Below are 17,062 nucleotides of genomic sequence, written 5' to 3'. Positions count from 1 at the left end.
GAAAGAGAAAGAGAAAGAAAGGAAGAGAGGGAAAGGAAAGGAAAGGAAAAGAAAAAAGAAAAGAAAGAAAAAAGAAAAACCTAAGTGTATGCTGTCACAGTCACTGCTCTAGCAAACTCTTCAGGGAATCATCATGATCAGGAAACTCAGCAGTGCCTTTGTCTCAGGGAAGCTGCAGTTCCGTACCTGAGACCTACAAAGAAACACATAGGAGGCATTTAAGTTTAAGTGACTTAAACTTCTGTTACAACCTCCTTACTCTTACCCCGTGCTCCTGGAGAGATTCTGAAACCTCAACCATCACAATGGCACAGATAATAGACACTTTCCTTCTGTTGTTAAATTTTGGAGTGTCCAAATATGTCCACATAAATTTTAGGAGGTAATCCTAAACCATTGTGCCTTCTCTTTCACTTTTAACTTTCTCTCTAATATTTTTCTTGTTTGTGCAAAATCTGTATATTCCTGAATACGTGAACAAATTATGTATCAACTTCTTGGTTCCATCCCAACTTTTGTCTCCTGTCCCCATCCCCACTAGAATTAACTGAGTGAGGCTCATTTGTGGCTGGAAAGTCACTGAGATGGGGGTTTAGAGGCAAGGCGACATTTATAACAGAGCCAACCAGAAACAACTTCCAATAAAGAGTCAAAAGGTTTTAGACTGGAATGTAGTGTTTCCTGAGCCTGAGGAACTGCCCTGAGAACTTCACTGGTATTCCCGTTTGTAACTTACAGCTCCGTAGTGAACCGATAATCACCGGATAGGGGGAAAGATGGGGATCTTTACAATTGTAAGGTCTCCCTCAGATGATTATCATTCAGGCTTGAGAACGCCAACCTAGAAAGTGAAAGCTGCACAAACTGTAGTGAGCTGGGGGAAATTTAGGCAGGAGCAAGCAATGGAACCGAATCAACGGGAATGGGAGAAAGTGGAGGTGAAGCTGACAAGAGGTGGTGAAGAAAACCAGTGGGGAGATAGTAGGAGGCAGGTGGTTGCAGAAGAAGAAGGGACGAAGGAGAGAGCCTGAAGCCAGATCTTTACGGAGGCCCAGGATTTGAATGGCCCTGAAAGTGCCTTCATTACCAGTGTCTCCTAGGCTCCTCTATAATATTTCGTTTTGTTTTGAGACGGAGTATAGCTCTGTTGCCTAGGCTGCAGAACAGCGGCGCAATCTCGGCTCACTGCAACCTCCGCTTCCCGGGTTCAAGCGATTCTGCTGCCTCAGCCTCCCAAGCAGCTGGGATTACAGGCGAGCGCCACCGCGCCCAGCTATTTTTCCTATTTGTAGTAAAGACAAGGTTTCGCCACGGTCTCCAGCTCCTGAACTCAGGTAATCCACCCACCTCGGCCTCCCAGTGTGCTGGGATTACAGGCGTGAGCCACCGCGCCCGGTCCCTCGGCTCATCTTTGGCTGTAGGAAACCAGAAGTTCTTTCCCTCCCAAGGGAGGTGAACTACAAGTTTCTGTTCCACAGGAAAACATAACCCTTTATGTCCAAGATTGACACCGCTTTGAGAGCGACCAGCGGCTTTTTCCATCTCTCAAAATAATTTTCTCAACTGTGTATTTTGAAAGTCTCGGAATTTCGCCACAAGTGTCTTTCTTTCGGACAAAATTCGAAACATTCCTTCTTTAGAGAAAGCTGGGATCACAGCGCTCTCATGACTAGTGATTGCATCCACCTTTTGTCGCCCAACCAAGATTCTGTGAGTGGTGGAAATGTAAGGGGAGTATGAGGAAAGGTGGTGGGGAGGAGAGAAATCTAATGGATGTTTTCCAAGGACGATTTTGTTTTTCTTTTCTGTCTTCCCACCCCACCCCACCCCCCAACCCCGATTTCTTAATAGTATTGAGAAACGGCAGCAAAGGAGAAGAGTCTTATATGGCCGGCATGCCTGTTGCTTCACTGTCAGGGGATCTTGAATAAGCAGCTTCTCTATTTCAGTAAATGACTACAAAGCTGTGCTGAAGCAGTCAGGTTGGGAGGCTGAAGGAGTGTTAGGACCCATAGTACAAATGAATGACTACCAAATGGCTTACCTTCTCTGTGAGTAGAAAAAAACACAAGGTAATATATGCACAAAGAAAAAAGAAAGGACTGAAATGAAGTATTCAAACACTGAAACGAAATGCTCGAAGTATAATAGAACACTCCTGGAGGTGCTGGGGATCGAACCCAGGGCCTCATGCATGCTAAGCATGCGCTCTACCACTGAGCTACACCCCCACTCGAAATATTTCTTTCTTACTGATTTATTATATAGTGTTATCTAAAGGTGACGGCTTAGGCGTGATAGGTTAAAGTCCACTATGTATGACTCATGTTTCTGAAATTTCTGAATGGAATCTTGTCTTGACGCTGTGTCAAGAGGAGAAAGGCATTCTGGACCGAAAGACCCTTGGATCCTCCCGTCATCTATTTCAAGGACTGCTTTTAGCCAACTGTCTGTGTCAGTTTCCATCCACCTGGAGTGAAGTCCCAGGATTGAATCTTCTTGTATGCTTGTATGTGTTCAGATTCTCTCCTTCTAAAAAAAACCTTCTCTGCCTATGAAACTCCCAACACACACACACACACACACACACACAAACTTAAGATCCCAAATAACCTGATTTTAAAATGAGCAAAGGACTTGAGTAGACATGTCTCCAAAGAAGACATACAAATAGCCACTAGGTATGTGAAGAGGTGCTCTTAACATTACTAATCATCAGGGAAATGCAAATCAAAACCACAATAGATACCACCTCACACCTATTAAGATGTCTCTTATTAAAAAGAACTCAAAAAATAAGTGTTAGTAAAGATGTGGAGAAATTGGAACCCTTCTACAGCTGTTGGTGTCTAAAATAATGCCACTACTATGGAAAATAGTATGGAGTTTCTTCAAAAGATAAAAATAGAATTACCACATGATCCAGCAATCCCACTTCTGGGTATGCATCCCCAAAAAATCGAAATTTGAATCTTAAAGAAACATATACACTCCCATGTTCACTGCAGCATTATTCACAGTAACCAAGATAAGGAAACAATCCAAATGTCCACTGACAGATGAGTGGACAAAGAAAATGTGGTATATACATACAATGGAATGTTGTTCAGCCTTTTATAAAAAAAGAAATTCTGCCATTTGCACTGGCATGAATGATTAACCTGGAGGACATTATGCTAAGTGAAATAAGCCAGTCACAGAAGGACAAATATTTCATGATTCCACTTATATGAGGTATCTAAAATAGTCAAAGTCATAAAAGCAGAGAACAGAATGGTGATTGTCAGGGACCAGAGGCAGAGGGAAAAGGAGAGTTGTTGCTCAGTGAATTAAAATGTTAGTTATGAAACATGAAAAATTCTAGAGTTCTATTGCACAACATAGTGCCTTCAGTTAACAATACTATAATGTACACTTAAAAATTTGTTAAAAAGATAATTCTCATGTTTAAGTCTTCTCGCCACCCATGCACATGAAAGAACACAAAGAAACTTTTGGAGTTGATAAATGTGTTTATTACCCTGATTGTGGAAATAGTATTATAAATGTATGCATATGTCCTCACTCACAAATTGCTTACATTCAACTTGTGTAGGGGTTTTGCATATATCAACTGTACTTCAATAAAGTTGTTATTAACTCCTGAAAAACCACCAAACAAGAAAAGACAAGAGGTTAATTCACAACACTTGACAAAAACAAAGAGTGACAAAGGTGGCAGTTCTGCACATGATTGCGTCCAACATCTGGATTTGGAAATGTGGCAGCGGCTTCATCAGCGATCCTACAGCTCTGGTTTTTTGTTTTATTTTGTTTTTGTTTTTGATTTTTTATAGAGATGGGATGGGGGGCGGGGGGCGGGTCTGTCTTCTCCCTATGTTGCCCAGGCTGGTCTTGAACTCCTGGGCTTAAGTGATCCTCCCGCCTCGGCCTCCCAAAGTGCTTGGATTACAGGTGTTTGCCGCCAAGCCTGGCTAGCTCTGGTTTTAAAGACAATACAAAAGAAGACGAAGACAGAGGACTCTTTCAGAGCAAATTTTTTTGAGCAAGGAGGAAAGCACAAAGGAAGCTAGGCTCTACCTGAGAAAACCAATTCAGCCTTTGTAAAACCTTCCCTACACCCTCACGAGTGAAAATGTCATCAGTCCCTGAAGTGCAGAAAGTAGACTCTTTCCACCTTTAGCCAAAATGTGGTGCGACTGTTTAATCCACATACGAATTTTGGAGAAAACTGTAAACCCAGCAGGGGTGTAAGGGAGAGTATGGAGAAGTTTATCCCTAATCTACAGGTTATGTTCTTACTATACTAGAAAGGCAAGTGGCTGGGAACTGAAATGATCTGAGGAGTGGACGCAAGGGAAGGCTTTGAGAAGGAAGGAAGGGCTCTTGGCGCCGGGAGGGACGAAACTGAGTGGAGGAGAGAAGAAGCAGCAGAGAATAAGGCAGAAGAAAAATCGTGGATGCGTCTTTAAAGATGGATAGTATTGGGACAAGCGTGGAGGAAGAAAGCAGCCATGCGCCGCGTCTCTGCCAAGCTTTCTCTACGCCCTGGGGAAGAGAGAAGGCTTTAGGTGAGTGGTTTCAAAGTGTGTATCCCACAAAAGGATACGGCTCGTGTTGCCCAAGATTTTGTGACTGTGAGAGTGCCTCACTGCACTCTCCATCAAAGGAAACAGGCTGAGCATTTTCGAGGGCGTGTGGTTGAGTATTCTTGGAGCAGTAGCCCCTGGTATTGGAGGTTTGAGGAAAGTGACGTTGTATCAGTTCTCATCTGGGAGCAGCCTACAGCTTTGATACAGGCAGCAACTGTTTTGTTTGTGCTTCTTTTTGTTTGTTTATTTTGGCGTGTTTGAGTTTAAAACACAAGAGAAACAATGAGAAATAAAGGTTAAGTAGTGACTGAACATTTTGGGTTAGAGTGGATACCCACTAAAACCATCGCGCTTCTGGCTAGCTCAGCTCGAAATGCATCAGGCCATTCGTCCGGAAATTGAGGAATCACGATGCTATTCTGAAGTAGATACTTCCCATTTTCCCATACTTCTTTTTAATTCATACTCAACAGGCTACTGAACCCAGCTTTCTCCTGGAGCAATCGGGAGAGTATTTGCGGTGCGGTTTGCTACTTATATACTCTTTTGTCTCAGCGGGTTTCTGAAAAGCAATATTTGACAACGGGGAAAGTCGGATTTACAGAGAGCTATTCATTCAAGGCTCTTTTCTGCCCTATTGTCAAGTGGATGAACAAAACACTGACTTAAGGTATGAGGAGGATCGCACAGTGTTGAGAGTGTAAAAAGTGTTAAGTCAAAACATAGACGTAGTTTGCTCATAATGTAAATTATTGTTGTTGTATTTTTTTGTTTATTTATTTTTTGAGAGGGACTCTCGCTCTGTCGCTCAGACTGGAGTGCAGTGGCGCGACCTCGGCTTACTGCAACTTCCGCCTCCCGGGATCAAGCGATTCTCCTGCCTCAACCTCCCGAGTAGCTGGGATTACAGGCACCCGCCACTACGCCTGGCTAATTTTTGTATTTTTAGTAGAGACAACATTTCACCATGTTAGTCGGGCTGGTCTCGAACTCCTGGCCCCAGGTGATCCACTTGCCTCGGTCTCCCAACGTGCTGGGATTGATTACAGGCATGAGCCACTGCGCTTGGCCATAAATTTATTTATATCATCAAAAATTATTGGTCAGGAGCAGTGGCTCACACCTCAAATCCCAGCACTTTGGGAGGCCAAAGCAGGAGGATCAATTGAGTTCAGGAGTTGGAGACCAGCCTGGCTAACATAGTGAGAGCCTGTCTCTACAGAAACAAAAAAAAGAAAAATTAGCCAGGTGTGGTGCACACCTGTGGTCCCAGCTGCACCAGAGACTGAGGCAGGATTGCCTGGGCCTAGGGGTTTGAGGCTGCAGTGAGCCATGCTTGCAGTGCCACTGCATTCCAACCTGGGTGACAGGTGAGACGTCAACTCAAAAAATAAATAAAATAAACTTTACTTTAAAAAAATTAGTGAAGGAACAGCCAGAGTGTCTCACGACTGTAATCCTAGCATTTTGGGAAACCAAGACAGGAGAACTGAGTCCAGGAGTTTGTGCTCGAGTAATAACAATAATATCAGCACTCAATCTTGGTATCTTAAAACTTGACATTTAAGTGAAATTTTAATTTGAGTCAATTAAGAATACAATATTCCACTTTCGCATAATTAACCATGAATTCACGCAGCAAATCAAAATTTATTTATTTTATTTTTATTATTATTATTTTTTGAGATGGTGTCTCACTCTGTCATCCAGGCTGGAATGCAGTGGCATCATCTCAGCTCACTGCAACCTCCACCTTCTGGGTTGAAGTGATTCTCGTGTCTCAGCCTCCCCAGCAGCTGGGATTACAGGCGCACGCCACCACACCCAGCTAATTCTTGTGTTTCTAGTAGAGATGGAGTTTCGCCATGTTGTCCAGTCTGGTCCTGACCTCCTGACCTCAGGTGATCCGCCGGTCTCGGCCTCCCAAAATGCTGGGATTACAGATGTAAGCCACCATGCCCGGGCCAAATTGGGATTTAGTACCCACAGTTATCTTAACTCAGTGGTTTCTAAGTAAAAGAAATTTGTGAGGCCGGGCGCGGTGGCTCACGCCTGTAATCCCAGCCCTTTGGGAAGCCGAGGCGGGCGGATCACGAGGTCAGGAGATAGAGAACATCCTGGCTAACACGGTGAAACCCCGTCTCTACTAAAAAAATTAGGCAGGCGTGGTGGCATGCACCTGTAGTCCCAGCTACTCAGGAGGGTGAGGCAGGAGAATCACTTGAATCCGGCAGGCGGAGGTTGCAGTGAGCCAAGATCGCAGTTCTCACTACTGCACTCCAGCCTGGGCTATAGAGCGAGACTCTGTCTCAAAAAAAAAAAAAAAAAAAAAAAAAGATTTGTTTGTATGTCAATCTAGAAACAATTAATTTACACCCATCTCTACTTTGAACCACCCAAAAGGCTGATTTATGTGAATTTAATTTCACTTCAGAATTAATTAAACTCCTTTGCATGTCCTGTCTTTTTGTTTTTGTTTCTTGTTTTGTTTGCCAAGAGACTGCATTTGCGCTTGTAGTTCACCCCTGCTCAAGCAAGACATACATTGTTTTGTTTTTTCAGATGTGAGTAAATGCCTCTTTTCCTCAGCAATATAGGGTCCTGTGAGATTTCTTAGGGGGCCCTGGCTCATTTTGTTGATGGGGTTGCCAGACTCTTACTGTGACAATAGTGCATTCTTTGAGCACTTTGTTTTTAAATGCTGGCCACCCTTCAAAACCATGATGTTGAGTGAGTGTCCCAACCACATGAGTTCCAGGTTATTGTAATTGAGCCTTTATCACTACATTTTGATGAAAGGTTTTCCTACTAGGATTTGGATTTGTGACCTTCAGATTTTTGTGGAAATTTATTAACAATGTTTGGCTCTCGAATTTTGAGAGCCCAAAGAAAGTTTTTGATAGAAATTTCCTTTTCTTGGTGGTATACTCTCCTTGATTGCGACTTCTTCCTCTTCTTCTTCCTCTTTTTCTTCTTCTCTTTCTCCTTCACCTTCTCCTGGTTCTCCTCCTTGTTTCTGCTTTTATTAACCAAGGTCTGGAACGACTTTATTTTTCTGTTTACCGTTTTATTTAAGCTTGTGTTGAGAGTAATAAGGAAAAGGTAGAAATCAGAGAGAATGGCATAGGCCCTGTAAGTCACCATCATCTTTAATGTGGATGTTAACCATTATAAGTACCCCGTTAGAGTTGCATTTGCTTTCTAGGGCAAAATCTTTGCTCTAAGCTTTTTTAAACACATGACTGTGTATATTTTTTAAAAATCATTTTTATTTTATAAAGTATAATTGTCAAACAGTCTTAGATTTACAGAAAAATTTAGAAGACGTTAGAGTTCCCATATACCCTGCACCCAATACTCTTACTATTGTGATAGTCCTTACTATTAAGATGGTACTTTTCTGCCGGAGGAGGTGGCTCACGACTGTAACCCCAGCACTTTGGAAAGTCAAGGCGGGCGGATCACTTGAGATCAGGAGTTCGAGACCAGCCTGGCCAACGTGGTGAAACCCCCTCTCTACTAAAACTACAAAAATTAGGCAGGTGTGGTGGCAGGAATCCTAGCTACTCGGAAGGCTGAGGCAGGAGAATCGCTTGAACCCAGGAGACGGAGATTGCAGTGAGCAGAAATTGTGTCACTGCACTCCAGCCCAGGTGACAAAGTGAGAAATAAATAAATAAAATGCCGGGCACAGGGGTTCAGCCTGTAATCCCAGCACTTTGGGAGGCCGAGGCGGGCGGATCATCTGAGGTCAGGAGTTCGAGAGCAGCCTGGCGAACATGATGAAACACCATCTCTACTAAAAAAATACAAAAATTAGCCGGGTGTGATGGCGGGCGCCTGTAATCCCAGCTACTTGGGAGGCTGAGGCAGGAGAATCTCTTGACCCCGAGATGCGGAGTTTTCAGTGAGCCGAGATCAGGACTGCACTCCTGCCTGGGTGACAGAGCGAGACTCCGTCTCAAAAAAAAAAGGCACTTTTTGTGTTGTTTGTTAAATTCATGAAACAAGCAGGACAAGACCATAAATTGGAAAAACCAAGCCAATTCCAAATTACGAATGCCTCCGGTAGTACCTACGCCAAGGACAAAGTGCACTTTAATAATCTGTACACACCTTGCTTACTACTGGGTTCTTGCTTTTCGTCAATATTCTTCGCTCATTTCATTTCAAGTTTCCAAAGCCTTTTTTTTAAAACCGTCTTGCAGAAAGCTCAAGGAAACATGCAGAAACTAAAGCTAGTTCCTGACAATAGTAAGGACACGACCACGAAGGGACTCGAACCCTCAATCTTCTGATCCGGAATCAGACGCCTTATCCATTAGGCCACGTGGCCGCACGCGAATGTTGATTTTCAAATACGAAAACTGAAGTGCAGTAGGAAAACGTTGAGTTTCTGTTTTCAAACCTTTAACTTCGCAATTGCAGATTTAACAACCTGAAACGGGGCGGGGAGAGGCGGGGGAGGATGCGCGCAGGAGGAATAAAACTCCATCCAAAATTCCTAATAGCAATTCCTTAGAATTATAAACTGCGAGATGATCAGAAGTGACATCTTTGCCTTCTTCGAAGACTCTCTTCTATAAGCTACTAATAATGATGATGCAAATTCGTGTACAGAAATACGAGCCAAGAACTCAAGTCTGCAATGAAGGAGTGGACATGACAGCGTAAGAAGGAGCATCATTGTTTGATATATTTTAACCTTTTCCGTCTCAAAGATACGACGGTGCTTCCTCCAGGGAGAAAAGCTTGTAAAGCTCAAACAAGAGCTCCCCTGGAACAAAAGACACTGGAGACTGTAAGAGGTGGGAGGTAGGGAGGGGGACAAGGATTGAAAAACTGCCTGTTGAGTATTATGCTCACCACCTGGATGACCGGTTCAATCGTAACCCAGACAGCGGCAACACGGAATACACCCTTGTCCCAAACCTGCACTGTACTCCCTGAATCTAAATAAAAGTTGAAATTTAAAAAAAAAAAAAAAAAAAGCTCACCCTTGTCAGAAAAGCCCCAAGCAAAATTTTGCCTAAAGGTTGCTTGCTCTAAACTCACCTTTGGACTGATTCACAAAACAATCTAGGACGACTTTTTGTGACCCTTTCCCCAGTTATGTCCCATATATTGATAGGGTAGGAAAGATAAAAAAGATTAAAAAAAAAAAAAGAAGAAGACAAGTTTGTAAAGTAAACCAACTGCAAATTCCCTCAGTTGTCGCGTCGTCTTGGCTTCGTGGAAATGACCAGCTACTGGGAAGAAACTTTCATTTTTCCGGTGCCCAGTCTTATCTCCTTTCCCGAGAGAGATGCATCTCTCAGCCCTAAACTTGTCCTGGATCCCTTGTACACCATTTTCTCCAGGTTTCTCCAGTCAAAACTCAAGAATTGTTTTAGGCCATATTTTGGATGGTATATCCTATGTACACTAATTTATCAAGTAATGACCCATGTATGAGACCACCGAACGCTAGTTCTGGGGCCGGAGTAGATGAGTCTGGGTAGACCAAGGAAATGTCTTCTGCTGTTTCCTATGAAACTAATTTAGTTAAGTCCCTTTCTTTCTCGGAATGCATCCTATGAGGAGTATTAGAATGAATAATGGTTTCTGGTGTGATCCAGTTTGGGGAGGCTACTTACTCTAGTCAATGCTGAAGAATCCAACTCTACTTTGGGCAAGGTACCCTACCAGGACTTATGTTTCAACAGACTCAAACTTATTCACGTGTTTTGAGATTGTTCTCAGTTTTGGTTCCTCACCTTCTCACTAGTGGATGTTGTGCCCAAAGAATAGCAACCCAAAAATCTCAAAATCTAACAAATTTAAATAAATGGGCATTTTTTTTGTTCAGTCTGGAGGAGGAAAAATTAACTGGCAGACATAGACAGCAGTTAGTAAAGTTGGCACAGTAAGATTGGCATACTGAGCAAAACCATCAAAATGTATTTATTTATTTATTTACTTTTTCCTGCTCTTTGAGGAGCAGGGCTACCCTACAGAACGTGTGTCCAAAGTAGCCTGAAATTTCTTTCTTCAGAAGGATGCTAAAAAGGATTGGCACTGAAATTTGAAAGAATAATACTAAGAAGCTATTAAATTGTATAAAATGTTTGTTTATACCAGTGATACCACTTCCTCTCCAAAGCCTTTCAAAGTTTTCTCTGGTGCCTTTTGATTTTTATCTGATGTGTTCCAGGCAAGATTCCTTTAAAATTTTTAAACATTTCTAACAAAAGTATTTTGTGAGGAATACAAGAGAAATTTAAAAGCATGACATTCTTAATCTCTCTATATCAGTCTGTCTAGATAATTTCACTAAAGAAATGGATGGAGGAGGGTGTCTGTAGATAAAGGCTTCTATAATTGAGCTTTTAAAAAAATAGAGTTTATTGATTTATTTAGATGAACCCAGACAATCTGCCAAGCTCTGAATCAAATTGGGGGATGTATTAGACCTTTAGACAAAGAATCTCCCAATGTAACTACTTTAGCCATTTTACAAAAATCCATAATGCATGACCCTAGTAATCTTCTTAACTTAGAATTTGGAAAACTCAGCATTTTCTGTGAGGTGTGATCCAGTGTACAACAAACGTTCACTCACACACACAGAAAGAACTAAGATTTGCAGCCTTTATGGTTTAGTTATTGACCTGACTTGACGTGTGTGTGTGTGTGTGTGTGTGTGTATGTGTGTGTGTTGGTGTGGGGGCTACTGTGAAAGGAAAGGATAAAGAAAACTCAGCGAATAAAGGTTTTCTACTCATATATCTATCTGCCATTCTTTTGTCTATATCTTTTTTGTTGTTGTTGTTTTGTTTTTGAGACGGAGTCTCGCTCTGTCGCCCAGGCTGGAGTGCAGTGGCCGGATCTCAGCTCACTGCAAGCTCCGCCTCCCGGGTTCCCGCCATTCTCCTGGCTCAGCCTCCGGAGTAGCTGGGACTACAGGCGCCCGCCACCTCGCCCGGCTAGTTTTTTTTTTTTGTATTTTTTAGTAGAGACGGGGTTTCACCATGTTAGCCAGGATGGTTTCGATCTCCTGACCTCGTGATCCGCCCGTCTCGGCCTCCCAAAGTGCTGGGATTACAGGCTTGAGCCACCGCGCCCGGCCCCGGCTAGATTTTTTAGTAGAGACGGGGTTTCACCATGTTAGCCAGGATGGTCTTGCTCCTGATCTTGTGATCCGCCCGTCTCGGCCTCCCAAAGTGCTGGGATTACAGGCTTGAGCCACCGCGCCCGGCCCTGTATGTCTTTTAAAAGAAGACATACAAATGTCTTGATCATCAAATAAATGCAAATCAAAACTAAAATGAAATATTATCTCACCCAAGTTAAAATGACTTTTATACAAAAGACAGGCAAGGATGTGAAGAAAGGAGAACCCTAGTACACTCTTGGTGGGAATATAAATTAGAACAACCACTGTGGAGAACAGTATGGAGGTTCCTCAGAAAACTAAAAATATTACCATATATTGCAGCAATCCCCCTGCTAGATATATACCCAAAAGAAAGTAAATTAGTATATCAAAGAGATATGTGCACTCTCATCTTTATTGCAGCACTATTCACAATAGCCAAGATTGGGAAGCATCCTAAGTGCCCGTCAACAGATAAATGAACAAAGTGACGTTGTACATATACACAACGGGGTGCTATTCAGCCATGAAAAGAATGAGATCTTGTCATTTGCAAAGTGGATGGAACTATGCTCTGTGCAGGAAATACGAGAGGGGAGAAGAAAAGACATACACCCAATACCTTTAAGAGTAAATAACATTTATCCCACATAAATGGCAACGCAGATATAATAAGCAAATGATACAATAAGCAAATTGCAATGGGAAGGGGAGAAGAGAAAAGATATATATATGTATATAGTAAATATATGTATATAGTATATATATGCATGTATATAATGTGTGTGTGTATATATATAATGAAGGATTCATCACCAGACCAGGAAGCAACAGCCCAGGCTCCAGAGTCAGCCACTCGTCCGTGCACAGAGAAGGAGAGGCCTCAAGAAGCTATGGTGCGGTCTGGGACCCTAGCTCTTTTTGTAACAAGTTGTTTGGCATGAGGCCCAGTCACGAGGGCCCTTCGCGACTGGGCTCAAGGAACAGGAAAAGGTCAACTTGTTTTTGAGATTGCCTGTTGTTTTTCAATAACTTACATGTAGGAATAGATTGAAACAGAGATTTCTCCGAAACAGCACTGGATGAACACCTCACGGGGATCATACAACCTGTTCCAGGATTTGGTGACTATTGTTTGTGTCCACGTTCAATTGAGTTCAAATTTAATATGTAACTTTTCCTCCACAAACTACAGGACATTATGTTAAGCCATGTACAGAAAGTAAAACTTCACATATTCTCTCTCATTTGTGGCAGCCAAAAATAAAACAATTGAACTCATGGAGACAGAGAGTAGAATGATGGTTACCAGAGGCTGGGAAGGGTATTGGAGGGGGCAGTGAGATGGTTAATGGATACAAAAATATAGTTAGCATGAATAAGATCTATCATTTGATAGCACAACAGGGTGATTATAGTCCACAGTAATTTATTGTACATTTAAAAATAACTTAAGATAGTAACTGGAATGTCTGTAACACAAAGAAATAATAAGGTGTTGAGGCGATGGATGAGGTGATGGATGCTTCGTTTAACCTAATATGATTATTACACATTGCATGCCTGCATCAAAATATCCCGTGTATCATATATACATATATATGCTATGCACTCATAAAAATTAAAAATTTTAAAAGATCCATAGATGAAGAAAAAATACCTTTAAAAATAAAACAAGGAAAAAAGAAAGAAAAGATCCATTATTAATTACTGCCTTTGTCTATCGGTGTTTGGAGAACGAATATCTGGCAGAAAAAGGCTTGCTGTGTTTAACATCACTATTTCTAAAACCTTTAGACTGTGACCAGCAAAAACGGCACTAAATGTAAACCAAAAGACACTGTTACACGCGGTTTTCCCTCTCTGGCCAGCCAGACTGCCGGTCTGAGGTCCACTTGACAAAGTGATACCTGGCTGGCAGTTTCATCCACCAACAGGAAGGGGTCCGTTATGGAATGTTCTCTTGCATCTTCAAATTCTTCTTCCTTCGTCTCTCTTACCCTCTGCCGACAAAGGCTGCAAGAAAGACATACAAGACAATACTGAGAGATACGAACAAAAGTAGCTCCACTGTTGCCTCTAGAAGTTTAGGCTGCAGGTAATTGGCGAGAATGAAACCCTCTGTATCAAGCAACTCCTACACAAGGCGTCTTGTGTAGAAGACGCCTCATCTCAGGTTACGAAAATCTACAGAAAGGAGATGTTTAAAAGGAGAAAAGAAAAATGTTCCTAGCGGTCATAATGTCACTCTTAAGCAGGATCTTCGAAATGAGGAGAACTCAAGTAATGTGATTTACAAATTGCAACATGAAACATAAAACGAATGGAACAAATGGAGAAATCTAGATTAGGTATTCCGTGGACAGTATTGCAGAAGGGCCTGGATAGCTCAGTCGGTAGAGCATCAGACTTTTAATCTGAGGGTCCAGGGTTCAAGTCCCTGTTCAGGCGGACTCTCCAGCTATTTTACTCTAGATCAGGAGTCCCTAGCCTCCAGTACACTAGCCCGGTACAAGGCAGCGCGGCAGGAGAGCCAGCGAAGCTTCATCTGCACTTACACACCAACTGCCCCATCGCTCCTATGACCTCCTGAGCTCCCCCTTCCTCCCAGATAAGCGGAGGCGTCAAATTCTCATAGAAGTCCAAACCCCATTGTGAACTGTGCATGAAAGGGATCTAGATTGTGGGCTCCTTATGAGAATCTAATGCTTGATGATCTGTCACTGTTTTCCATCACTGCCAGATGGGACCGTCTAGTTGCAGGAAAACAAACACAAGGCTTCCAGTGATTCTACATTATGGTGAGTTGGATACTTATTTCGTTATATATTACAATGTAATAACAATATAAATAAAGTGCACAATAAATCTAATGTGCTTGAATCATCCCCAAATCATCCCCCCAACGCCTGCTCCCTCATCCATAGAAAAAATTGTCTTTGATGAAACGGTCCCTGGTGCCAAAAAGATGGGGAAATGTCGCCCTAGATAGTTTATACCAATTAAGCACAGGAAAAGGTTCAGATATTGTACAGCCACTAAAACTTTGCTACTTTATGCATCACAAATGTGGAATGATTTACATCATGAAATTACTAGCCCTAAGGGATTGCCTTACTGAAGTTGTTTTCCAAACACCAGAATACAGAAATCTAAACTATTTTAGAGAGTTTAGACTGGAGATTTGCATTTTTATGTATTTTTTAGAGAAGAATCTCCTTCAACAGCTGACTGAAAACAAAATCAATCAAAATTTCTAAACTCTAAAAACAGATAAAGAGATATTAAAGAGATATTGAAAACAACAAAAGAGACAAAACACCTTACCTAGAGAGAAAACCAATTTGCCTATTAGTGGGTATCTTATCAGAAAGAGTGGCACAACAGTTTTCAAGGAGCAAAAGAAAAGAATTGTTAATTCTGAATTCTATATCCAGAGAAAATATCCTTTAGAGCTGAAGAAGAAATCAAGACATTTTCAGAGCAAAAAAAAACTAAGATAATTAGCTTAGCAGAATTATCCTTTAAAATATAACTAAATTTCTCCAGACAGAAAAGAAACGATAAAAGAAGAAATAATTGATATCAGGAAAGAAGAAAGAACATGATAAGCAAGAAAAAAATGGGTAAAAACAATACATTTTCCTTTTCCTCTTGAGCTTTCTAAATTATGTTTAACAGTTGAAGCATAATTTAGAAGGTCATGTTACACCTTCTAACATGTTAGAATGTGACCAGGCACCGTGGCTCATGCCTGTAATCTTACCACTTTGGAGGCCAAGGCCAGCAGATCATGAGGTGAGGAGATCAAGACCAGCTTGGCTAACATGGTGAAACCTGTCTCTACTAAAAATACAAAAAATTAACTGGGTGTGGTGGCACACACCTGTAGTCCCAGCTACTTGGGAGGCTGAGGCAGGAGAATCACTTGAACACACACCACTTTAACTGATAAAATAATGATACCAGTACACAGTGATAAATTAAATAAATATCATGTAATACTCAGACAAATCACTAAAAGAGTTATATAAAGAGATCATTTAAAAACACTACACATAGGCTGGGCACAGTGGCTCACACCTGTAATGCCAGAACTTTGGGAGGCTGAGGGGGATCACCTGAGGTCAGGAATTCGAGACCAGCCTGGCCAACATGGCAAAACCCTATGTCTACTAAAACTACAAAAATTAGCTGGGCATGGTGGCGCATGCCTGTAATCCCAGCTACTTGGAAGTTTGAGGCAGGAGAAAAAAAAACAAAATAAAACCACACACACAAAAAAACACTACAGATAAATGACAATGAAATTCTAAAAAGTATACAAGTAGTCCATAAAGAAGACTTTAATAAATAAATACATACATACATATCCTCAGAAAATGGCAGTAACAGGGTACAAATAGAAAACAAACTGCTAGATTTAAGCCCTAACATATCAATAATTACATTAAATCTAAATGGTCTAAAGGTACCAATTAAAAGACAGAGATTAACAGCGTAGATTAGAAAATATAATCCAACTACATGTTGTCTACAAGAAACTTATTTCAAATATAATTTTACAGACAGGTTGAAATTAAGAGTATAAAAATATATAACATTCAAATGCTAATTAAAAGAAAGCAAAAGTGAGTATATTAATATAATATGAACTTTATTTATCTTTCTTTTTTTTTGAGATGGAGTTTCACTCTTGTCACACAGGCTGGAGTGCAATGGCATGATCTCTGCTCACTGCAACCTCTGCACCCAGGGTTCAGAGGTTTGAGACTCCGTCTCAAAAAAAAAAAAAAAAATGAAGGAAAAGCATCCTCAAGATTATTAGGAATATATATAAAATATATATTATTATGACATATATGATATATATCATGATTACATATATGGATATATTATATCCTAATAATACAAGTAAATAATAATATATAACTTGCTAAATAACATAAATAAATATATTTTATAACTATGTTATTTATTATATAATATTAACATAACATTAATACAATATTTTATATATCATATGTAGTATGATATATTATATCCTAATATATAAAAATAATATTAGGATAAGGGAATACTATTGTTGCAGTAAACTGAGGAATGGAGAGACCAATATGGGAGAACAGGAGGATATTTATTTTAAGGTACACACCCGCTGAGTGGATTCACATCCCATCCAAAAAGCTGAGCACTGGCTGGACCCGGTGGCTCATGCCTGTAATCCCAGCACTTTGGGAGGCCAAGGCGGGCAGATTACCTGAGGTCAGGAGTTCAAGACCAGTCTGGCCAACATGGTGAAATCCTGTCTCTACTAAAAATACAAAAATTAGCC

General features: G+C 41.1%; 3 non-coding genes across 3 annotated transcripts; 1 reads left to right on the top strand and 2 right to left on the bottom strand.

Moving 5' to 3' along the window:
• Positions 1-2,159: 2,159 nt before the first annotated feature.
• Positions 2,160-2,231, bottom strand: TRNAA-AGC. The gene has a single exon. It is a non-coding gene; the product is annotated as a tRNA-Ala (tRNA).
• A 6,624-nt stretch (positions 2,232-8,855) lies between these two features.
• On the bottom strand, positions 8,856-8,928 carry TRNAR-CCG. Its single transcript has one exon. It is a non-coding gene; the product is annotated as a tRNA-Arg (tRNA).
• A 5,177-nt stretch (positions 8,929-14,105) lies between these two features.
• TRNAK-UUU lies at positions 14,106-14,178 on the top strand. Its single transcript has one exon. It is a non-coding gene; the product is annotated as a tRNA-Lys (tRNA).
• The last annotated feature ends 2,884 nt before the right edge of the window (positions 14,179-17,062 follow it).

Source organism: Colobus angolensis, unplaced genomic scaffold (genome assembly GCF_000951035.1).
Source record: "Colobus angolensis palliatus isolate OR3802 unplaced genomic scaffold, Cang.pa_1.0 Scaffold237, whole genome shotgun sequence".
Lineage (NCBI taxonomy): Eukaryota > Metazoa > Chordata > Mammalia > Primates > Cercopithecidae > Colobus > Colobus angolensis.
The sequence above is the reverse complement of the archived record's forward strand: the minus strand, read 5'-3'. Positions and strand labels throughout refer to the sequence as shown.